The sequence below is a fragment of the Ochotona princeps genome, chromosome 21, assembly GCF_030435755.1.
Source record: "Ochotona princeps isolate mOchPri1 chromosome 21, mOchPri1.hap1, whole genome shotgun sequence".
Classification (NCBI taxonomy): Eukaryota; Metazoa; Chordata; class Mammalia; order Lagomorpha; family Ochotonidae; genus Ochotona; species Ochotona princeps.
In genome coordinates, this window is record NC_080852.1 from 13,874,261 (window position 1) to 13,899,588 (window position 25,328).

At 42.5% G+C, this 25,328-nt stretch overlaps 1 protein-coding gene across 34 annotated transcripts in view; it reads left to right on the plus strand.

The window, feature by feature from the left end:
- The window catches only part of MAGI1 (membrane associated guanylate kinase, WW and PDZ domain containing 1), a 602,787-nt gene that overhangs the window by 441,608 nt on the left and 135,851 nt on the right, over positions 1–25,328 (plus strand). The window contains exon 1 of one of the 34 annotated variants that reach the window (XM_058679202.1): positions 978–1,176. The exons of the other annotated variants lie outside the window; for them this stretch is intronic. The gene's annotated coding sequence lies outside the window, so the exon portion shown is untranslated. Of the gene's footprint in view, positions 1–977; positions 1,177–25,328 lie in introns of those variants that run through there. 34 annotated transcript variants of the gene reach the window in all.

A 25,328-nucleotide genomic window follows, 5' to 3' on the forward strand; every position in this document is an offset into this window, starting at 1 on the left:
TTTGAACTTGAGTAGACCCTGCTCTAGCATTTCTTGGGTGAGTGACCTCTGATATTCACTTAACCTCTGGAACTCCATCTTTTCATGTTTCCAAATGAAAATGGGAGGTTGTTTGGGGATGAGCAGCACCAGCTGGGAGGCTGGGGCCGTGGAGGGCTGTTTAAGATATTTGGTAAAGGCTCAGCTCCCTGAAGGCAGCTGGCCTATCTCTTATGGAATGGGGATCAGTATCGTTTTTCCATCAAGAGAGAAGGTAGGCTTTGACTTAAGCAGAGTATAAGCCATGGGCTGGAATTGCACGTGGCTTTCAAAATGGTCAATAACCCAGAGAGGATATTCTTGGCTCTTAGTAATCATCTAATGAAATAACAAGGGCTCAGGACATTTATGTGTCATGGGTCAAGCCTCAGTTTACACCTCCTGTCGGGTGGTGGCTCCCCCCTTCCATCCAGCTTTCTCCTAATGAACCCAGGAGGCAGCAGTTGTCAACTACTTGGGAGACCAGGATGTAATTCCCTGTACCTGGCTTCTGCTCTTTGCTGGAATGAACCAGCAGATGGAAGATCTGTCTCTATGACCCTCCTTCTCTATCACTCGGCCTGTCAATTAAATAAATTGGTAAATAAATCCTTGGGAAAAAAAATAAATGTTAACTGGCAAACGCGATTTAATCATTATTACAAAGCGAAGCTGTAGAAGGTTCAGCTTTATTCTAATTATAAAGTAAACCCAACACCTGGTGATTGGAATCTCCAATCTCCACGTGGACCCATTACCTACCTTGGAGTAATTCCTAGTTGGCTACCTTGAGCCAGGAACACGTGACCTCCTCCCCTAGTGGGTGCCCTGGAAGTCTGGTTCATTCCCAACCCCCAACCTTGCCCAGGGCCACGTGGGTGGAGGCAGGCAGGCAGACGCGCACTGTGGTAATGGGGCGCGGGGAGGGAAGGGGAGGGGAGGGAGTCCAGCAACAGCCCCGAGTGTGAATAGCGCTCATTGACAAGCCAGGCTGGGGACGCCCGCCCGTGCAGTGCCTCCTGCCTGCGGGCCTCATAAAAGGCGCAGCTGCCGCCCGGCAGCTCAGACTAGCGCGGGGATGAGGCGGGCGGCGGCTGAGGGCGCGCCTGGGCTCCAGCAGTGACCGACGCGGACCTCGGTGCCGCTCCGGGCGTACAGGTAACCGCGGGGGAACAGATTTCGTCCTTTCGCGTGGAAGTGGCAGCAGCAGGATTGGAGGGGCGGGGGTTCAGGGAGGCAGGAAGGAAGGCTGGGTACGGATGAGGAAGAGGAGAATCAGGAAAGACGGACAGAGAGAGGGAGGATAGGCACGGAAGGGAAGCAGGGCGCAGTCGCGCGGTGTCTGCTGGCACGCGTTGTACTTGGCTCAGGCCCGGGCGGTCAAGTTCCCCACCTCCGACCTCTCCCGGCCGGCGGCCGATGGCTCCTGAGACTCTCGCGCACGCCGCTCGCATCGCAGCACAGAGCATGGCAGCGTCGCGGCTCTACCAGCCATGTTTTCTGGGCAGGCTTCTCGGCCGCGCATCTGAGTGGCTGGGCCCGCGCGCTCCGGGAGCGCCGTGGCCGCAGCGTGGGGCAGGTGGAAGGAGACGCGGGCGGCCAGTGCACTCAGGGCTGGTTCTGCTCCGGCGCAGAGGTTCCCTGTGAAGATGGTTTACTTCAGTTGTTCCCACTGACCCTGCGCCACTGGCTCTGCTGTTGCTCACTAAACTGTTGGTTCACGGTACCCTTCCAGTAGCTTCTGTATTTTGACCTGCTTTAGCAGTGTTGTTTGCATAAAGCTGGCCTCAGCTGGAGAAAATAGAGGGGCTGAGAAGAGGGAGGAGAGTGGAGGGTGGAGGGAGGTCCTTCTGTGCAGAGCCCTAATATAAAGCCTTCTGCCTTCTCCCCTTGGCCTTGGGTCTCCCGCAGGACCCTAGGACAGGGAAAAGCATGGTTGGGTAGCCCAGGCCTTCTCTGATTACTGTGTGCCAGTTGCCCTCTCCAAGCCCTCATGGGGATTTTTCATCTGTGAGCAAAATGTTACCCTGAAGATGAGCACTCCATCCACCTGTCAGGGCCCCAGGGATCCCGCGGCCTTGGTTTCCTTGTCTTTCCTGCCCACCCCAAGAAAATGTCGGCCTGGCCAGTCGTGCTAGCTGCCCAGAGCAGCTCTTCTCCTCCAGACCACAGTGCATCACTATCAGCTTGCATGTGGGAGCTGAGCTGGGGTGGGCTGCCTGGAAACTGGTGAGAAACACTTGTTTGCTTAAGGAGCTGTTGGACTTGAGTAGGTCTGGAGTGCCTCAGTTTCTTTTCCCTCCTCAGTTGAACTCATCCTTGATTCTCTCCTAATAAGGAAGCTCCATGGCTGGCTTTTTCTGCAACCTGTGGTTTGTTTGAACACCACGAGGCTCTACCCTGAGATTTTTTTTTTCATATGAAACGGAACACAGGTGATTGCAGTTGTATTGTGGACTGAATATGGATGCGTAATCATCACAGAAAGCTCTGTAAAAATGGTAAATATAGGCTGGACATTGTTTTGGGGTCTTTTTGTGTATTACCCTCCACAAAGTGTACAACCACCATGAATAGCATCCCTGCTTAACAGATCCGCTGAAACATAAAATTTGTCCAGTGCACACCAGGAGGGAACTGGGGTTTCTTTCTAAGCAGTATTACTCCAGAGTTCAAACATGTTCACCCTTGTGAACGTGGGTCATAAACCTTCTCCATGGGCTTTGTCATTCTGGGGTACCTTTAATAGAAAAGAACACTGGCTGTGGAATTAGATAGATTTGGATTGAGTCTTGGATTCTGTTTGTCCAAAATAAATCTGCATAAAAGCTGTTTGATGTGTTAGATGGTACTGGATAGAAAATTCCTAGTGTGCAGATCATAAGCAGGTCTTATCAGGTGTAATTTGAAAGTTACCTTAGCACAGAGTCATACTACTTACAGGTTTTAAGAGCCAAGGCGATTTCTGTGTGTTTACATTCCATTCTGTCATTAAGGGTTGAATGAACTTGTCAAAGTACCTAAGCCTCTCAAAGCCACAGTTGTTAAAACTTGAAAGATCTCTTTTTATTTCTTCAAAAGGCAGAGTGACTGAGGACAATTTTTATATCTTTGGATTGGGTTCTATCACAAATATTCACTTAAAACAGCACCAGGCCTGGTCCCTGCCATAGAGACTCAAAAAATTGTTGCTGATGACATCTGTGTTTTGTGGATCAGTCAGCCTTCTGCATGGGTTCTGTTTTTAGTTTATAGGGTGACTTAGCATATAATGATGGTTTAGCCTCCCTCCTTTGACTGCACTGCGTTATAGATTTTCTACAATCCTTACACATGCACACCGCTAAGAGGCCAGAAAGCACAGCGTCTTGTAATTGCTAAGAATTGGGTTAAATTCTGACTTGTTCACTAGGAGCTGTTTCTCTTGGCAAAGTGATCACTGACTTTTAAGGGTTAGGGAAACTTCAAAGTTAATTTTAAAGCTATCTGAAAACCAGCTGGAAGAATTAGCACCACACTTAACAGTTGCAAGCGAGGAAAAAATGAATTGACTCTGACATTTACTTTCAACATAGACTCTTAAAAACTGTAATATAATCTGTGAAACTGTTGCAAATAATCAATTGGAATCTTGACTTTAGCGATTCTAGAATGAGTATCTTCTCTGATGTGGTTTTGTAGATGTTGGTAAACTAAAAATAAGTCATAGACTGAAACTTTTTGAAAATATGGCATTGACACAGAGCAGCATGTTTTGAACAGCTGTTTAAGGTTTATGCAAGATATTTGTTTATGAGAGGATGCTGCAAGCCCAGTACTTATTAAAATGTGTTTGTTAAACAGAAAAGAAACTGATATACCCATCAAATAACTGATTTGTTAAATTGTAGCATACATAGATGTTCCTGGAATTAGGATGAGATTGCCTTTTGATAAACTTGTCTTAAATGAAGAATGCTTTTTATCCATGTGATTTATCAAAGTGTCATAATTTACCAACATGGTGTGATTATTGACTCTCATGATTCCCATAGATGGCTTGGCTCTGCAGTATTGGTGCTGCCCAATATTGCCAGAGACATTACATATCAGACATTATGATGTAAAAGATTTAGACTCACACTTTGTAGTATGGTTGACCCTGATGGCATATTGCTTTTCCAGTGCTGGAAAGTTGAAAAATTGTAAGTGGAACCGTTGTAAGTTGGCAGCCATCTGTCCTTACAGTAGAGTGAATCCACAGTGATTGAACAATGAGAGACTGTGTATATACTCTTAGAGAATAAACCACTGAGTAATGAGGACAAGACTTGTGTGTGTTTGGGTCACCTCTCTCTCTGGCTCTGGAACAGTGCTTGCTACTCAATAGTTGCTCAATAAATGACTGAATGAGAATATTGTTCAGACAACAAGGTACTGAACAGTGGTTGGCGTTAGTTACCATTTAGATATGTGTGTAGAAAACACTGGTTGTCTCCTGGAAGGGCTGGAAGGATAGTTTTTATTCTTGTTGGGTAGAATTTTGGTTGTATTTTTCATACTGTATTCCATTATGTGTATGCAACAATGAAAAACAAACACACTCAAAGGACTTAGTTCTACCAAGTTTGGTCTTATTGTTTATTCTGTGTGATTTACCCTTCCTGTGACACTTTCACTATAAGTAGTTTAATTTTATAACCCTCGTACTGTACCTAACAGTCCTTAAGTGGGATGGTGAGCATGTTTGTGTAAGCTGGGGTATCTCTGATGGAGTTCCTATGCAACCAGTGGTACATCACAATGCCCGTGGAGATGGCATGAGAGAGAATCTGTTAGTGAATTTGTAACAGTCTTTATGGACCTCTGATGCCTTACACAGAGCTTGATCTTTCTGAAAGCGCTCTATAAGTATTTTAGCATGAATAGATGCTGGGAGCATGAGTCATGCTTGCATGATTGCATTGCAATAAAGGCCAGTACTAGCATAAGCAACTTTTACTTCAGGTTAGGTACGGACTGATCCCTAGGCACATCTTACATGCAGTTCCAAAATCTGACTCATTATAATTAGGTCCATTAGAGAAATGGTTTCCTGTGTGGAATATGACCCATGACAGTACAAGAAGAAACTATTTGGAGTTCCATGCATATGTAGTATTTCTTTTTTTTTTTTCAAAGATTTATGTATTTTTTATTGGAAAGTCAGATATACAGAGGAGAGGAGAGATAGAGAGGAAGATCTTCCGTTTGTTGATCCACTCCCCAAGTGGTACAAGGTGCACCAATCCCCAAGGTGCAGGATCCCAAGGCTTTAGACCATCCTCAAATGTTTTCCCATGCCACCAGCAGGGAGCTGAATGGAAAACAAGGTTGCCATGATTAGAAACGGCACCCATATGGGATCCCATAGTGTTCAAATGGAGGACTTTAGCTGCTAGGCTACCACGCTAGGCCCTGTAGTATTTCTTAAATGTTATCTTTTTTAGATGTTTTTAAAAATGTGTTTAGATGACAGAGAGGATGCTTCCATCACTGGTTCAGCACCCAAATATCCACAACAGCTGGAGCTGAACCAGGCTAAAGCCTGGAGCCAGGAATTCCGTCCAGCTATTCCATGTGAGTCACAGGACCCGGTTACTTGCTTGGGCCATCATTTGCTGTTTTCCCAGCCATTTCACCAGGAAGCTGGATTTTAAAGGAGGAGCCAGGAATGGAACCTGCAATCCAGAATAGGATGTGAGTGTCCTAAGAGTCAGCTTAACCTACTGTACCACAACATCGGCCCCAGTCGTTGTCGTTGAAGTAGCATCTATACCGCTGAAGTGCCAGTGCATGCCACATTTGCTTTTGCTGTTGTTCAGTTTTGGCTGAAAGTAAGTTGTTGATCTTATCCTGCTTTTACTTTGGCTCCTCGTCCAATTCTTAGATTTCATTTAAAATACCAATTTTGTTTCTTCTTAGGGCTTTGTCAACAGTGACATGTTAAATATTTCTGAAGGGATGTCTACTGTTTAAATTGTAATCATTTCTAAGATTCTGTCTCTTGTTGTAGTGCTACATTACCTTGTGACACTGACAGTAATGTACAAGGTTCTGTTATAAACCCCTCTCCCCATTAAGAAAGAGTTTTCTGTTGGACAAGATTTTTATAAGTGACACTGATGGTAAAGATGGTAGCAAAGTAGTAACATATGTGTAACAATGTGTGACTTACAAGTCACACTTATGTATGTTACTTAAGCTACAAAACATCTTCATTATGTTTGTACTGCATTTGTTATTAGGGATGACACTAACCACTCTGCTTGTTCCTTAGTACAGTCATACCACAATAGTCAGAGAAGCTTGGTTCTAGGATTCCTTGTGAATACCAGAATTGGTGGATACTGAAGACCTGTTACCAAATGATATACCATTCACATGAAACCTATAGACTTCCTCCTGTATACTGTCTGTCGTCACTAGATCACTCATAATTCCTTATAGGACATAAATGCAATGCAACTCACTGTTCTATTATTTAGGGAATAACTATAATAAAAATGTGGATATAGGCACTGTCTATTTCAGAAGACATATACAAGGATGCTTTGAAAATTTGGGGATGGGCCTGGCGGCGTGGTCTAGCGGCTAAAGTCCTTGCCTTGAACACCCCGGGATCCCATATGGGCGCCGGTTCTAATCCCGGCAGCTCCACTTCCCATCCAGCTCCCTGCTTGTGGCCTGGGAAAGCAGTTGAGGACGGCCCAATGCCTTGGGACCCTGCACCTATGTGGGAGACCCAGAAGAGGTTCCAGGTTCCTGGCTTTGGATCGGCACAGCACCGGCCCATTGCGGCTCACTTGGGGAGTGAATCATCGGATGGAAGATCTTCCTCTCTGTCTCTCCTCCTCTCTGTGTATATCTGGGTATAATAAAAAAAAATGAGTAAATCTTTAAAAAAAAGAAAACTTGGGGATAGACTTTTGTAGGCCCACACTTCTGTATAGAGGAGCCATGGTTTGCATTACGTACTGGGTATTGTCCAACTTGCTGCTGTTGTGCACTCTAGAGGCATTCGTGGTGGCTCATGTACTTGGATCCTTACCATCCACCTGAGTTCTGGGCACCAGGCTTTATCCTGGTCCAATCCTGGCTTTTGTTGGCATTTGGGGAGTGAACCAGGAATACGGAAGCTCTATCTCTTTCACTCTCTTCTTTCTGCCTTCCAGACACATAATACAATTAAAAATAAAACTGAACTTTCATATTAAAAACCCTTTAGTTTGCAAAAATTTTCAAATCCACTAATCGTCCTTACACTTCTTTGAAAGCCCCTCAAGTGCATAGCTTTAAGAGCTGGCCTGAAAGCTTTGGTGTCGCTCCTAGTTTGTTCCTGGTTGGAAAGAAAACCACATATTTCTAATCACTTCATAATACTAATCATGGAAACTGTCAAGACCTCAAAAATGGCCAGGCATCCTCTTCAATAGGCTGGTGTGAATAATGGCTGCCTCTTAACCTGTTGCGGTGGAGATATTGCTTTGTTCCTCCTGCCTCCAGGACATGGTATATGAAGAAACATAATCATAGAATCACCCCTGCTTCCTGACAGCATCCAGTCTAGAACAAAGCTCTGAACTCCTCCAAGTCATATAGGTGTCTGACAGCTGTTCTGATGCTAGGCAAGTCCTTGGCCATGTCCTCTTACTGAGCTGCCCTGACTACTTCACTGTGTGTGTCATACCTACTGTGGTCAGGGGTAAGCTAGAGGCTTGCTTCTCATGATCTCTGAAGCATTTCCTCTTGTTTGTTGAACAGGCACAAGAACTTTCAGAGAGTCTTGGGGCAATAAAATGTACCATTCAACATGTGTTATGCAGAATCTGGAAAATACACTAAGAGGCTAAGTATACAAGAAAAATTCTTGTTCTATAATCTAAAAATCTTGAACATTCAGTCTGGCTTACCTCTGTTTTACATATCTGTGTCTCATCTACTTCATCACCTATCTTCTACACACACACACCCCGTTGCTTGGCATCGTATAATGGTTAAGATGTTTGCCTTCTACTTTTTTCACCTACCATAATACTGTGTTTCCTGATACAGTCTAATTTTTCTCAAACATAAATATTTAATTGTCACACAGAGCTTGTCACCTGAAAATGATTTGTTCATTGATTGTTGTACCTGCAGTGGTCATTGTCTCCTTTTGATCGTTCTGTGAAGAATACCTTCATGTGTGTTCATGTTTCTTTCTTTAGGACACGTTTTCTTAGACAAGGAAATCTGTGATATATGTTGCCTGGTTGTACTTGCCAATATGTTGAAAATATTGGTGCAATATTAGCTAATTACATTGTAGAAACAAATGTTTGGTGATGTCCTTTGCGGATTTAGGACAGTTGGAGCTTAGGGCTTGCGTATCATGGAGAACTCTACAGCCCAGTCTTGGGTGCCCTGGTGCTCTCGGCAGTTAGCCTCCTGCCTTCCCACAGTGCACCAGTCCTTCCCTCCATTCTAACACCCTGACTGCATTTGTTCTTCCCAAGTAGAATAAGGGAGGAGGACTGTTTCCAGGGGATGGGAGTGATGATGTGTTGAGGATGCAGTCCAACATGTGTGATGTGAAGTCCAGCATGTGTGACGTGAGACCTCCTTCGGGGCAGGATCTGATGTATCCTCTCTTCTTTCTCAGTGTCCAGCAGGCAGCTTTGTGAAGTATGTTGTCCACTAAATATCTGTAGAATAAATAGATGATAATTCCGTTTTCAGCCTATAATAGTAAGTATACTTTTGATAGATACATCTCCTTCCCCCCAAACCGGTATAACAGTATATAACTGGCTGTGTTTTTGTGGACTTACCTTTATTCAACTACCCTGCAGATATATATGGAAGTCCTGTTTTTATGTTATGGACATGAGTTTTGGTACAGAGGGTTTAGGCACGAGCTTAACTTAGCTTACATTTTGGAGCAGATAGGGAGAAGATAAATCCAAAACAAATGCCAAATACCAGGAAGTGATGCACACTGCAAGGTATGATTAAAAAAAAAAAAAAGCAAGGAGAGGGGCTAGAGAATAAATATTTGTTTTTATTTTAGCTGGAATCGCCTAGGAAGGCAAATACAAATTAAGAAATCTCTCTCCTATTGGTTGCAATCATTGATCCCACAGAATTGCTCATAGCTGTTACTAAATATGTAGATACATGGTCAGTGGGAACTGTGGTTTTTCCTTTGATCTCATCTGTGTGGTGGGTGCTTTTCCTATTGTGTTTTCATCCCACAGATCTTGGGAGAACATCATTATGCCTCTGCAGCAGGAATTAATGTTTTGGTAGTGAGAGAGGTCAAGATCCGTGGCTCAGGTGACATAATTCAAAAGTGGCAGAGGTGATGCTGAAATGATGACTTGATTAGAGCCTCCCATTCCCACCCCAAATGTCTTCCCTGAAGAAGGACTCACAAGGCTGTGAGTTAGTCGTAGTCTTTTCCTAGGCTCCTGGGCTGAGAATGAAAATGTGCTGTGATCACAGCTACTGGTGCAAGGTTAATTAGAAACCATTGGTATGTAAACTATATTTATATTGAGGACAGACTGCCTTTGTTTCCAGAAAGTAGGCAAGGGCCAGGGACTCTCTTCATATGCTAACTAGTTGTACACAGTCTGCCACAGTGTGAAGGAAGCCTGCTCTTTTTGTGTCTAGGAACTGGGAGCAAAGCTCTGCCCTGCTTTCGATCCAATTGGTGCTGTAGTGAGTTATTTAACATATGTTTCCTTACACCCCCGTTATTAAGCACATATGCTTTGGCCCAGGATCACAAATGCGGATGCAGGTTAAAAGGACACAGACATCTTTTTTTATTGTTGTTCTTGTTCCCTAGAGAATAGGATATCCATTTCAGATGGCCCCTTGGCAAGGTTTTTAGGGAAGAATGTTTTCTCTTTGATCGTAGGTGGTATGTATGTCTTATTTCATAAAGGAAAAGGACTCAGTGCCAAATGGAGAAAGGGTTTCTAGTTTTTTGTTATTCATTCTTCATTCATTCACTGGAGAGGTAGAGTAAGGGTTCCATCCTGCTTGTTCCCTCCCCGGATTAGCCAGGGCTTGGCTAGGGTGGAGTCTGAAGCCAGAACTCAGGTGGCAGGAACCTAGTTACTTGAGCCTTGCCTTCCAAGGTTCTGCATTAGCTGGAAGCTGGAGTGCAGAGTTGGATTAGGGCACTGCACGCTGGCTCTCTGAGGTAAAACCCCGGCATCTTCACCTCGGGAGTGAATGCCTGTTCTTCTGCCCTGGGTTGACTGCTAGCTACCAGGGACCTCAGTCTTACTAGATGAGGGTTAGAGAGGAGTGCAGCGTCTAATGGATCCTGATTAAAAAGAATTACATTGAGGCTGCAATTAATTTTTCAGCTCAATTACATGCTTCTTTGGATAGCCTTAATATTTTATTGGCCAGATTTCTAAGAGCTTTAGGACTATTACAGTTAAACTCAATCTAAGTTGATATGAATCTAGGGGATTGATTTCTGGAGATATATATTTATATATAATATGTACTTATATTTCTGTTTTGGTCAGAAATATATATATATACATATATATATGTATATGTTTGATAGATAGATACCGTTTGGTTCAGAAAATGCTTAACACAAGAAAAATGGCTTTGGATGAAAGAAAGAAAGAGAAATATATACCAGTGTTTCATCATTATAATGAACGGTGATCTGTATCTTTTAGTCTGGTCTGAGAATTTCCCTTGAAAGTACTTTTTTTAACCTGTGCTATTTCTCTATTGAAAAACTGGAAGTTTTGATACCATTGCTGTCCTGATGCCCAGTAATGCTGTCTTCTAGTTTCACCCTCAATTTTTAAAATGTTATCGATCTATTTAAAATACAGAATTACAAAGAAAGAGAGAGAGTAAGAAAAAGATCTCCTAGCCACTGGTTCACTCCCCCAAATGTCCAAACTGGCTGGTTTTGGATTAGGCTGAAGCCGAAAGCCTGGAACTCTCCCACGTAGGCAGCAGGGTCCTTGCACTTGAGCCATCTTTCACTGCTTTCGCAAAAGCACACTAGCAGGGACCTAGATCAGATATGGAGTAGTCAGGACTTGAACCACTGAAGTTGGAAGCGCAATCCACTCCTGTCTCTGGTGAGCATGGACTTCCAGTCTGACTGTTAGACTAGCAGTGATGGTTCCCTGTGTATTCAGCTCTGTAGTAATTCTTCAGAGGAAGGGGAGAGGTTGGAAGGTAGTTTGAATATGGGTATCTGATACCAATATTTCCTTCGCTTTGTTTAGAAAGCATAGCCAGGCTCTGGAGAGTTGTTCGGCATCTATCCTTTGTCACTCACCGATGCTTTCCTTTTTCCACTTCTTAAGGATCAGGTTCTGGGTAAAGGGGGATACATAGTAATTTGGGGAGAGACATGAATGCCTGACAGTGAAGCAGTGTGGCACTTAGCACAAGTGCTGTCAACCATGGGACAAATGCAGGGGGAAAACAGAGAAGGGAATGATTATTCCTGTTTGTAACGGCTGGGTATGGCTTCTTTAGGCAGGTGCGTGGCAAGGGGAGAATGGGCTTTGCAGGACTTTGCTAGGCAGAGATGTATGGGAATGCTGCTAGAATTTGAACTCATGAAATGGGTTTGAAATAAATGCAGATGAGCTTGGAGAAAGTAGGTGGAGATTTATAGTGAAAGACTTGAGTCAGGTGAACCTGTGCTATCTTCAGTAACAGCCGTGTTTCATGAGAAACTGGACTGCCATAGTGCAAATCTGAATTCAAACTGACTCAAAAAGGAAAGAAAATTGATTGGCTGCCCTAACGAAAATGCCTACAGGTGTAATGCCTCCAGGCATAGCTGGATCCAAGTACCTAGCACGTTTAGGAATCTATCCCTGTATCTCTCTTCTGCCCTGTGCTGTATTGTTGTCGTTCTCCATCTTCTGCCCAGTGGGGTGGGATTATTCCTTGCAGTATTACATGACCTTCTCCTTGTAATGTAACAACCATCAAGAAAAGTGAATTTGTTTTCCTCGGCAGTTACAGCCAGGGTCCTGAGATTGAATTCCATCTGATTAGCCTGGGTTGCATGAGCGTAATGCCTGAACACTTGAACTAGGGAATGAACCATGCTGATTAGCTAGATCAGGGACATGGGTACCTTAGTATCTAGAAGCTGGTTGCAAGAAATAAGGAATTGGGGACTAGGTAAGACAGAACAGTACATTTTCCTTCTAAATCCTACCTGATATTGAGAGGATGGTCTTCTTCGAGAAAGCAGAGGGATTCTCAAAGTTAGTTCACTTTTCCTAGGTGTTACAGTACATCAAACAGGCAGACCTTCCTTTTTTGGGGTGGGGAAGATGGAAAGGGTAGGGTAGGTAGAAACCTCCAAGAAGAGCAAGTTCTGGCAATATTTTCAGAGATGTATTCCTTTTATAATGAGTAATATTCACATCCATTACCAGTTTCCAGAGACCCTGCTATGTAGAAAGTGTTAGAAGCTAGGAATGTACCATATGCCAGGGTTTCATATGAATCCTGCCTATTCCTAGAATCTACAGCTTGGCAGGGGAGATAAAATTGGAACAATAATGTGTGGGGAAACATCATATGCTGAGATCTGCGATGCTTCTATATATGTTGATGAAAAAACTGACAACATGGACTGACTTAAAGGTCGAGGAGGAAATACACAAATAATACAGTTGGAGTCAGCTGCTTTTCACTTGGTGGGTGAAAGTCTTGGAGTGAACATGAATGGTGACAAAAGTCAGGCTTTTCTGTTTGTGTTCATTTCCACGTGCCTCTTACGGTGTGAACATTTCACATTTTGTGCAAGCAGTACTCTTATTTATGGTGTATTTTAAAAAATTTAGTATGGTATTTGAACCCAAGCCAACTCCATCAGCTGCAGTTGAACCAAAAAGAAGCAACAGTCAAGGATGATTTTGACTATAAGCTGTCAAGAAGAAATATTGAGGTGTCATAATTAAAATAGAGATTACCTAACTGAACTCTATTTTAAGAAATGCTAATTTCCATCCTGCCAGATACAAGGCTTAGCTTTTTTTTTTTTCGAATCATCCCTTCGCAGTCAAATGCATAAAATAGCTTTCAGCTCAATGAATGATGGTATTTAAATGTCATTGATAGCTGCATTCCATTAGAAGAGAGAGACAGGGAACGTTTGGATTACTTTCCACGTTGAAAAGATTACTACATGTGTTATTCTCCTGGTGTGAAAAACGTACCTGAAATACATCTAGAAACTTGCTTGAGTTCTTACTGCATGTCCCACTCCCCCACCCCCCCTTGAATACAAGCTTGTTTCATAGAAACTAGTCAGAACTGAATCTCTCCAGCTTCTTTCCTCCCTGCTCTGTTGTTCTCTCTGGCTTGTGGCTTGCTCGCCTGCAGTCTCAGGTTTGTTTCTAAGCTGTGAGAGACAAGGTGTCTCAGCTTGCCCACCCGCCTGCCTTTAGCCTCCTTCAAAGTTAGCCGTGATCTTCTCCCGAAGCGGATCTTCCCTTTGAAGAGCTGTTCCTGCAGCAGGCTTTTAGCAAAGGAGAAAATTGATTTAATGACCTGGCATTAGAAATACCCACTATCATCAGACTTCCTTTTCATCTTTCAGATCCGTTTCACATTCCTGGTAAGGAGGGACAGCCAAGTCTCTTGGGGAACTGGAGCACAGAAGGAGCTGGCCTGAGCTGACTTTCCTTACTATCCATACTGGATTTTGCCAGGGTTGTTTTTGCCTTTGGCACTCTTCTTCCTCCCTAATTGCAGGGCCATATGGTGCCTTGTCCCCCACGTGGAGAGCTGGCACTTACCCTCCATTCAATTTTTGTCCTTTCTGTCGCACAAATTACCTGCACTTGGGATGGGTTGAGTAAACCCACCCCCTAGAGACCTTGAAGCTTCCAGGCCTTCGCAGTTGGAGCTGAAGCCTCCTGCAGGTGTCTGGAATTGGTGACTAAGGATGAAAAATTGGAACAAGAGTTCATGTGGAACTGAGTTTGAAGATAAACAGGCCTGGATTCAAATCCTGGTTCACTCTTGCTAACCTTCTTAATGTCCTAGTGAACATTTGCTCAGTACTTACAGCATGTCAGTATGCCAGACACCATGAGCTGATTTGTTGATTTCATCGTTCATCGTGATAGCTCTCAGGAAATGGGACATGGAGTCATTCCCAAAACACATAGCTGACCAGAACACATAGCTCAGACCAGTCTCAGACCATGGTCTTTCTTAAATTAAAAATATATATATACATGATTTGTTTGAAAGGCAAAGTGACAGAGAGGGAAAAGCAGAGAGGTAAAGAGTAGTTCATTTACCCAAATGACTACAACAGCAAGGTCTGGGCCAGACCAAAGCCAGGAGGAGTCAGGAACTCCATCCCCTGCTTTCATTGTGGATAAGAGGAGCCCAGGTACTTGGCCTGTTGATCTGCTGCTTTCCCAGGCACCTGAGAAGGGTGCTGGATCAGAAGTGGAACTGCCAGTTCTCAAGCTGGCACCGCAATACGAGACGCCTGTGTTGCAGGTGGTAGCTTATCTTGCTCTGTATGGTGCCCGACTCGGGTTTCTGTCTTTCTAAAACACTTAACAAAAGTGCCTTCTGAGTCTGAAATATTATCTGAAGTATGTATTTAAAGTCATGCTTTTATACTACTTGCTTGCCCTGGTGGCATCCGCAAATTCATTTTAAAAAATACCAACAACTAATACTTGTTATCTAACCAGATTTCTAAGATCACACATCTAGGAGCAGCTGAGCAGGGACTGTTTTGCCTCAGTAAGTTCCGGATGGTTCTAACTCTCAGAAGCTTGAGGTCAAATGATCACATTTCAGTTGTTTCAAGGCTTGACTCTGGCTGTAAGGCCTACTTCCAAGCTAGTAATTGCGCTTTTTACAAAGATTCCTTGTCTAGAAATGACACATGCAATGCAAACTTTCACGTATTGTTGAGTAGTAGAAAAGTTAGCATTGATTGGAGTTAATATTTGGAATGGTTTTATAAAACTTTGAGGCTTATGCAAGTTTCATTTTCAAGATTTCCATCCTAATTTAATTGGACCAAGAAAATGGTCTTCATGTTCCAGATAATTCATTTTCAAAGGCTCAAAAGAGTATTTTCAGGTAGGAGATCTTTTAGCATTCTCCTCTTATGATCTGCTAAATGTATTGTGCATATTCCTTTCAACATGATTTCAGTAGAACCCTACTTGTATTGTTATGGGAAGTTTGCCAACATCTTTAAATTTTGAAGTTGATTTTGAGAGGATGATTTTGGAATGACAGAATGTTTCAACTATTGGGTGTTTGATGACATATTGAAGCTGTATTTTGGCAGATATCCATCTTTTGTGATAGTCAAAACACTAAACAAATAATTGTCATGTGTGATGGAACTGGATCCAAAAAAGAAAATAATGAATAAGGTTTGAGCTTCTCACTTTAAAAAATTATTTGTTTTATTTGAAAGGCAGTGTGACAGAAGAAGAAGGAAAGACAGAGAGACCTTCCATCTGCAGGCTTACTTCCCAAATTATTCCACTAGTTTAGGCTCAGACAGATGGGCTGATGCTAAGTCTGAAATTCCCTCCAGGTCTCCCGTGTGGGTGTCAGAAACTCACCTGTTCATGCTAACATCTGCTCTTTCCCAGTCTCATTGGCAAGGATCTGGATCAGAAGCAGAGTAGTTAGGACACCAACTGGAGTCTTCTATGGGATGCAGGTATCCCAGTCTGTAATTTAACCTGTTGCCCGCAACACCAACCCCTGAATTTCTTTCTAAGCTTACACTGAACAAAGTTACAACCAGCACATCACTCACAGAGTGTGATGTGGCCACATTCTAAAACCCTATTGCCTCAGACCATCTCTCTTCTACTTTTCTGCTGTCACCACATTGCCCCCATCCAGTCAATAAACATTGGATTGTATGTAGTCCACTTATTTTAATTAAATGCAAAACCAGGTTATGCACGCATCTAACAAGGCAATTTGTCCAAAAGTAGGTGTTCCATTCTTATTCTGCCCTGGGAGCTGTTCTAAACACACACAGTAACCCTAAATAACCTAGGTGAAAAGCAACAGATATTAGAGAAGTAGATGGTTGGTTTCTTGAACCATCAGGTGCTCCAAAGAAATGCCTAGAGCCATGTGGTGGAGAGATAAGGAAAAGAATGTGGATGGCTGAACCCAGGAATGCCTATGCTGTTGGAGAGTAGCCTTGGTTGATGAGAAAGGGGCAGCCTTACAGGGATTTGTGTGCAAATCTGTTCTGTGGACGTAAAGGCAAGATGTCAACAAAAGCAGAATAGGAGTGTATTATCTAATTCTCTCTTAGAGAGCAGTAACCCAGAGCTGATGGTGCAGCTAAGCCATCACCGAAATCCAGATTCCTTCTGTACTGTTTTGCTTTCCACAGCTTTTGGTTTCTTTTTTTTCTTTTTCTTTTCTTGTTATGTTTTATTTTCCCCCTAGCTTCTTGCTCCAAGCATGAGCTGTCATATCTGCACTTCCCTCACTTGGCCTAAGGAAGAGCTAAAGAGAGATGTGCCTTCTTCACTTAAGGTCTTCTCTTCCAAGTTACACGTAATGCTTGTGATTAGCTGTCATTGGCTAGAATATGGTCCCTCAGTTTTATCTAGCCGTGAGGCAGGCTGGACATGTAGTCTCTATTGCAGGACATTACATGACCCAGAGAAGTGGGAAATCTTGTTACTTAGAGAGGACAGGAGAATGATGTTGGAGGTCAAACAGCAATCCATGTCTCCAACAGCAGTGTCAAAGCTTTGACATGTTCAGGGCCATTGTGTCAGCAATTAGCACAAGAAGTGGGACCAGATGAGATCAGAGAGCAAAGTAGGAATGAGATCATATAGAACTTTTTAGGCCACGGTTACTAATTCTTCTTAAATTTTGCTCTCAATAGGAAACTATTAGAGCATTGAAAAGAAGCCACCAGAGCAGAAGAGGAGCTGATTTAAGTTTAGGAAGTTTACTCACTGTAGAAAATAAACTATAGGAACAAAAGACCGGGATCAGAGAGATGTAACAGGATCATGTGCAGATTTATGGGGTAGGTGATAGCAGTAGCCGGTTGCTGCAGTTGTTGGCTGCTGCAGGACAAAAGGTGATTGAGTTTAGAATAGGTTAGATATGTGTAAGTGTAAGGCTAAGGTAAACTAATGTTAAGTAAGTTTTTATTAAACACATGCAGTGTGCAGTACATCACTTGACATACTTTAGTATTCTGACCCTGCTTTCATCAGTCATTCTGTGCAACAGGTCTGTTTATTATCATTTTGTAGATGAAGAAACTGAAGTATGGATAGGTCACATAATGTGTCCATACTCTCACAAGTGGAAACTTAAGAAATCACGATTTGCATCTTGCAGTCTGGTGCCAGGACACATCAGGACATATATTCTTTTTTAAAAAAAAGCTTATTTGTTTGTTTATTTGAAAGCCATATGATAAGCATAGCCAGAGATTTTTCATCTGATAATTCTCTCTACAAATAAATGCATGCATAAGTCAGGGTGCAGCTAGGCTGAAACCGGCAGCACTCTCTTTGTCTGCCACATCAGTGGCAGGAGTATGAATTCTTGGGCCTCTCAGACACATTAGTGGAAGCTAGATTGGAGCCAGAGATGGTACTCCATCCCAGGAGCTTGAATATGGGATGAGCGTGGCCCAAGTGGTAAAATAACCCTCCATACCACAGTGCCCACTTCAGGGCAGACACTCTTAGCACTACTCTATGGAGGTTGGTATCATGGATCAACAAATTTATTCTCTACTCTGTGATAGCAGCATCCCATATGAACGCTGGTTTGTGTCCTGGCTGCTCTATTCCCCATCTAGTTCCCTGCTCATCGCCTGGGAAAGTAGTGGCGTATGGCTCAAGTTCTTGGGACCCTACACCTAGGTGGGGGACGTGGAAGAAGCTCCTGGCTTAGGATTGGCTCAGCTTTGGCTCTTACAGCCATTTGGGGAGTGAACTGGCAGATAGAATACCTTGCTCGCGCTCTCTCTCTCTCTCTCTCTCTCTCATTCAGAAAAAAATAAAATGAAGTTTTTATAAAAGAGTTATTTTAAACATTATAAATTAATATTATCACTTAATTTTAAAATGGTTCAAGACTCGTAGAAAGTTGCAAGCATAGTAAAGAGAGTGTCTATGTAACCCACACACTTCTCCCCCTATGATAATATCATAGGCACAGGGCCCGGTGGCGTGGCCTAGCAGCTAAAGTCCTCGCCTTGAACGCCCCGGGATCCCATATGGGCGCCGGTTCTAATCCCAGCAGCTCCAGTTCCCATGGCTTGGGAAGGCAGTCGAGGATGGCCCAAAGCTTTGGGACCCTGCACCTGTGTGGGAGACCCGGAAGAAGTTCCTGGTTCCCGGCTTTGGATCGGCGTGTACCGTCCCATTGTGGCTCACTTGGGGAGTGAAACATCGGACGGAAGATCTTCCTCTCTGTCTCTCCTCCTCTCTGTATATCTGACTTTGTAATAAAATAAATAAATCTTTTTTTTAAACAAAAATAAAAAAATATCGTAGGCATAGATTGTATTAGTTTTCAAATGGCTATTATAGATCTGTGTGAAGATTTCACATAGGTAGTTGGAATAGTAGAAAGTCTGTAGGCTCAAATGGCAAACTTAGCTATAAACTTGAGAATTTTGATATACTGATACAAATCCATGGGTCTAGATTGGAGCTGATGGAATTGATTTTTCCCAGAGATTTCTTATTTATCTTCATAAAATTTAATGTACAGACATCAAGTTTATCATCTGAACCTTCCAGATTAAAGATTAAGAGGCATGATTAATTATCCTACCTGTGCTTTTAGCCCTTCATGTGTGTTAAGTCACTCAAGTCTCGTAACTACTTGCAGCTATGTGGATTAATGTCTTTCTCAGAATGTCATCTAAAAGCTTATGGGAAGTGCATGCTGTAACATGTCCAGTGTGGGTTTCACAATTTTGAATCACTGTGCTGGAGAATTTCCGTAATGGTTGAGTGAGGTTTTGGTCTGTTCTAACACTTACCTAATTGAGTAATATGGGTGATGTTACAGGCATTTCAGTGGTTGACATTCAAAGGACACTCTGATTACTGAAAAATGACTTTCTTTGTTTTAGCTTTGGTTGTTACTATGAAAAGCATCTTCCTACACGTGTTTATTCTATCTGTGCTGTATATAAGATACTGCTGATTCATTGAATCATTCATTCATTTGGTTAGTGACCATTTACTGGGCACCAAAGAGGAGCTAGGCATTCTTAGAAATGTATGGGTGATAAATTATCAGGTGGAATGCAGCAAGGACTTAAAGTTATTTAAGAGATTACAAATGTGAAGATGGGAAAGAGTCAAGAATGCTCATGCTGCAAAAGGAGAGGAGAAGGCCTTAACCAAATTAATATAGTGAAAGATTTCTACTGCAAAAAGTAACTGCTGTGTATATATGTGTGTGTAGTAGCCACTAATTAATTATATCTTTGTGTATGCTTGTATTTGTGTGTGCATTTTATGCATGCATATACATGATCATACACATTATATAAGTATATGCTATTTGTCCTACTCTGTGGCATATACTCAAAGGAATGGATATCAAGTGTTCAGAGACTTACATATCCATGCTTATGGCAACCCACTACGTGCAACTGCCAAATGATAGAAGCAGCATAGGTATGTGGATAAACAAAATGTATTTCATCCAGGTCACAGGATACTGTTGAGTCATGAAAAGGGATGCAGCACTGATGCACGCTACTTAAAAACATTACACTGCATGTCCTTAAAAACATCACACTGCATGAAATACTTAAGGCCATATGTTGTATGATTCCATTTATAGGAAATGTCCTAAATAAGCAAATCTGTAGTACTTGGTGCCAGCAGGAGAAGAGAAGGAAATAAAGAATGAATGATTTAATATATATTGAGTTTCTGTTTGGGGCAAAGAAATATTTCAAAAGTAAAGAGGTTTAGATAGTAGAACAATACAGGGACTGCAAAAATGGTTCAATTGGTGACTTTTATGTTCTGTGTATTTCACTAACATTAGAGAAATATCTACTCAAAATATTTTTCTTATACACTGTGAGTAGCAATTCTTTTTCTCATTTTTAAAAGCAATACATCCCAATTAATGCTTCAAGTAATGGCAGTAATTTGAATGGTAAAATAATATATTGACACAGTGACCGATTTTTGCCTTGGGAAGGGAGAAAAGAAATGAGAGTTGATATTTGCTGAGCATTTGCTTTCTGCCAGGCACCATGCAAAGTGCTTAACTGGATTATCAAACTTAAATTATTGCAACAGCCCATTGTGGTGAGTGGCATTTTCTTCATGTTACAGATTCAGAGATGGAACTGCTGGTGGTTCTGTCACCTGTCCAGTATGTTTCAGAGAAAGGTATACTCACTGTTAGTGCCAAGTCCATTGAATGTCCCACTCCATGGGGACAGCAACAAACTTACTTGTGCATCCATGGTGACTTAGGCTCTTGTGCCGTCTGTGCCATTGAGAATGTACTCATCTTGAGTCTGTGCAAGGCATAGACGAGGGACTTCAGTTATACACAGGGTACAGTGTTGGATGGCTGTTGTATTACTCTGAAAAAAATCAGTTCTGAGAAAATGCTGGATGAATTTAGCACTGTTAGAAATATTTTGCCATATTAGGTGAGTTTGTATCAGTGTTATTGAAGAGGAGAAAAGTGAAAAGAAAATAGAGTAGTGTATTAGTTTTACAAAGTCTGTTTCCTACAACTTTGTTCAAGGTGTCCCAGTAGTTCCTTAATATAGGTCAGGGGTGAGGAACACCCAGCCCATACATCGTATAAGACCCACAAAATCATCTGGTTTGGTCCTGCCAAAGAAACTGCTGGATGGATTTGAAATTCAATAAATCTATAGCAAGCTCATTTTTAAGTTGATAATGAGTTGTGAATGAGGTTATTTATATCCAAATGGCTCTTGGCAGCAAAAAGGCTCCCCAACCCTGAATGATGATAGCAATGAGGAATTAATCAACAGTATTTAGTTAAGTCCTCTTAGCATTTTTAAGCTCCTTCCATCAACTACATAAAGGTAGTCTATAAAAACAACCTATTAAGGAGGGATATTCCCCCACTTTGGGGGAAGCTGCCAGTTGCTACTTGGCCTGCTCTCTCAGATACAAGGAACTTGGATGACAGCATTCAAAAATCAGCAGTGAATGCATACTGTGGGTTCCAGCGTGATGGCTCAATTGGGGAATCCTCTCTTTGAGAGTACTGGGATCTAAAATGGGCCTTGGTTTCTCTCCTCGCTCTTTCACTTCCAGCTCCCTGCTTGTGGCCTGGGAAGGCAGTGAAGGAAACCAAGGCCTTGGGACTCTGCACTTGTGTGGAAGATCTGGAGGAGACTTCTGGCTCCTGACTCCTAGTTTCAGATCGGCTCAACTTCAGTCATTGTGACCATTTGGGAAGTGTACCCAGGGGTGGAGGATCTTCCTCTCTGTCTCTCTTTCTCTGTGTAGATCTGCCTTTGCAGTAAAAATAAATAAATTTTTTAAAATACTACTAATAAAAAACAATGCATATGGTGCATCCCAGGTTTAACTACCAAGAGGTTGGGGACTTGGCTACCTGAAGGGACTGCCTGTATGACTCAGGAGCTCTTGTTTTTCCTCCGTGACTTCAGCCTAAAGGTGGTGATTTAGGATGGCTCTTTGGAAAACTCCAGGATCCAACAGAGGTGGATGAGAATAATCTGATGTGGGAGTAATAGCCTTCTTGAAAGATCATGAGCTTTGTCTGTTTTGTGAAAGCATGTCTTCTCAGATCTGTGCCTGCTTTTCCAGCCTGCAAGTGAGGACTTGATATTCCTTTTTTTTTTTCCTGTCTCACTCCTGCCTGATGTCAGCCATTGAAGGTCTCAGGACTTAATGTTAATGATTGATGGCAAAGCTAGGAGCTAACAGCTGTGGGTTTGATGGCCGTTTAATTTTTTAACCTTCAGAGGATTGTGGGAATATTTAATCACCCAATTACGCGTGCTGTCAGTCGAGGGAATGCTTCGATCGTAGCACTGCAAGAGTCAAGTCTGCGAAGGTGTCCCAGAAATTCCCCTTTTGCTCATTATTGTATTTATTTAAAGTGATGAGAGGGTGGTTGGAGCACAGCCGTCTGGGCGTGTGAGAAGGAAATTGGGCTTTTTGGTGGGTGAGCGATTTCAGGTATGCACAGCGTGTTATTAGAGCAATTGAACTGTGTTTCCACAAAGAGGATAGTTTCGTTATCAAATTCTCATTTTAATGCAGTCATAATAGCAGCTGTAGCGCATATGAACTCATTTGCATGCAGATAAAGAATCCCGGACAGCTTGGTCACGTAATTACAGCATGACATACGTTGCTAGTAAGAGCTGAAGCTTTCACTGGAGGTGTACTCGTGGGGCCCATCTCCCTGACTGTGTTAAATTTCAAATGAATTACAAGCAAAAAGTCCCTGTTTCAGTGATGCCTCATTTGTTTTACAGGCAATAACTTCTCCACTTCCCTTAATTTGGGCAGTCACTTTGGCAAAAAATGGCAAACATGTCAGCAACACCTTCACAGTGAACTGAACTTCAAGGAGGATGGGGGAAACGAAGGAAAAATATAGTAAAATAATCCAGTGCCCCACCCTGCCACTGGAATGGGCATACTCTGTAAATATTACTCACTTGCGGGACTAATTGATTAGGTGAAAATGATCTTGGCATGGGGAGATGTCAGGTGAATTTTTTAAAACCCAAAGATATGGAATAAAAATTGTGTTGTTTTTGCAAAGATATTAGGAAGTCTGTTTCTATGCACGTTTTCTAAGACCTAATCTCCCTCTGACTATGATTTGGTGAAGTTACTCAAGTCCCCAGGGAGTTAGGTGATTACGAGAGACAGTTTGTTTGCCTCCCTTGCCTGGAGCTTAGTAGGTGCTCAGGACACATTTGTGACCTGTTAATTGATTCCCTCTGTTAACCTAAGAACATTCACTGTCTGGTATATTCCTGTAACTGTACTCATGGCCTCATGATTTTGTCCCCTTTTTCCCCCTTGAATATTTATAATCATAAGGCTTTCTGAAGTTGTAATTGGAATATCACATGGTAATATTCTCAGATATTCCTGTGGCACTTTTTCCAGATACTAGCACACATGGAAAGCAAAGGTGTTCTGTTTTACCTTCTTAGAAGCTTTAGTAGTGGATTTGGAAACCAAACATTCTCAACAGAATACTGTAGATCTTAGATCACGATTCATTTCTTTATTGAGAAAGGAATCTTCGAGTATCCTGAGTATATCTTGGTTCCACAGACTTTAACGCCTTCCCAAAGTGAGTTTTATCTTGGCACAAAGCTAATGTGCTTGGTGAGAAGAGAGTAGAAAGGAGGAAATCCAGCTGCAGATCGATAGGTTGTAGCTGAGCCATCTCAGCGTCAAGGGCCATTGCAGATTCAAGGAGTCGCTCTACCGATCCATCCACAAGCAGTGGTTTGGCATCCTCCTGAAATGTTAGCCCCAAGAGATATCACTTGAACTTCAGACAAACAGTATGGGTCATCTAGGGTCTTACAGATTGATAGCAATGAGCTGGAAAAGAACCATAGACTCGTGGCAGGGAGATAAGTATGTGTACATTGGAGTTTAGGGACTCGGTTCCAAATAGGCATTTAAAGTTGTGACTGAGGGAAGTAAGGGTAGGTTAGGAGGTAATCTTTAAGGGAAATAACTCCAAGACCTGCATTTGAGCACATGATGGTAGAGGTGGCAACATTTGCAGATTAATGATGGGCTGGGCTGGGAGCTTTGCGAGTTTTCCTGTTACATTTCTTGAGTCATGGTTGAAACCTTATGAATGAGCTCTGAACTCCTGAGAGAGCCCAGTAGAACTGAGAGAGAGTTGGAGAGCAAGTGATGGCAAAAACACTGAGACATGATTTATTAAATACCCACTGCCAGTATCTGTCGATTGGATCGTTGGTTATACAGGAAGATCTCCACTTGGTGATAATCGTTCACTCTTTTCAGTCTCACACTTCAGGGCAGTGGAATAGGATGTGTTGATACTTAGCTGACAGGGACACTTTCATCCAGTGTTCCTCTATCCCTGTTATAGTTTTCTGTGTTTGTTGTTGATTAGAAATGAGTCCCTTCTGTTCTACCTGTGGTCCCCAATTTTTTATACTCTTATGGAACCTGTAGGGGATTCTAATGTTTGCAGATAGGACTTGAATATTTTCCATATTACCGCGCTATCTATTTCCCTTGTTGTGCCAAGAATTATTTGAGAATACAGATTAACATTTTACTTCTGAAAGGTTGCTGTGAAATACCAAAACCTTCTCTAAAACTAAAACCAACTTTACTTTCTTCTGTTTTCTGCTTTCCTTCCCCCTGAGCCCTCTACCTTCCTTTTCTCCTCTTTCCCTTCCTCACAGTTCTTTGAGGATTTTCCTGATAACAATAAGCATTGTAGTAACGAAGTCTGGCATCTTATGTGATCCTTACATTCAAATTTCTATTGGTGTCAGGAATTGCAGGATATTTGTACAATCTTCCACAGTGGGGACCATCCCACCCGCCAGCACCATGCCCCAGACATACTTAGGCTTGTTATCTGGAATGATGCAAAATTATGGAAGGCAGTTTAATTGACATAACTAATTTGGATGTGGATTTCAGTGTTAACCTCCTCTTCCAGTTCTTTCAGCACTAAAAGGAGGAGTCAGTCTTAGCCTACCTATGCAACTGTGGCCCAACTCATGTGCAGGTCAGTTTTCAGTCATGTGAAGCAAATAGAATTACTTAAGATCAAAATTCTTCTTGGATTTCTCTTCATTTGTGCATCCTCCAACACTGTAGAGCAAGAGGCTCCACTTAAGATGACACAGAGCAAAGACCAGAGGGACAGCAGTTGAACTTGCCTTCTGTTCACTCTAGGGCAAAGACTCCTTTAAGTGAAGAAACAACACCTCTCTTTACCTTGTGTTTTTAAATTGTGTTCCTCAGTTTCTCCTTCCTTTCTCCCCATCTCATGTTCTTCTGCTCTCGCTTCTTGTGTTTCTTTATGACCTCACTCATTAAGGGGACCTGTAGTAGATGGCATTCCTTTATCTCCATCACCCTCAGTGTTGACCACAGCATTGCCTTACTAAACCTAACTTATGACATCTGAATTTGAGTTTTCTGCTCATGCATGATGGGCATGCATTGGTTTGACAGCGTTAAGTGGCCAATAGGGACTATGTGAAA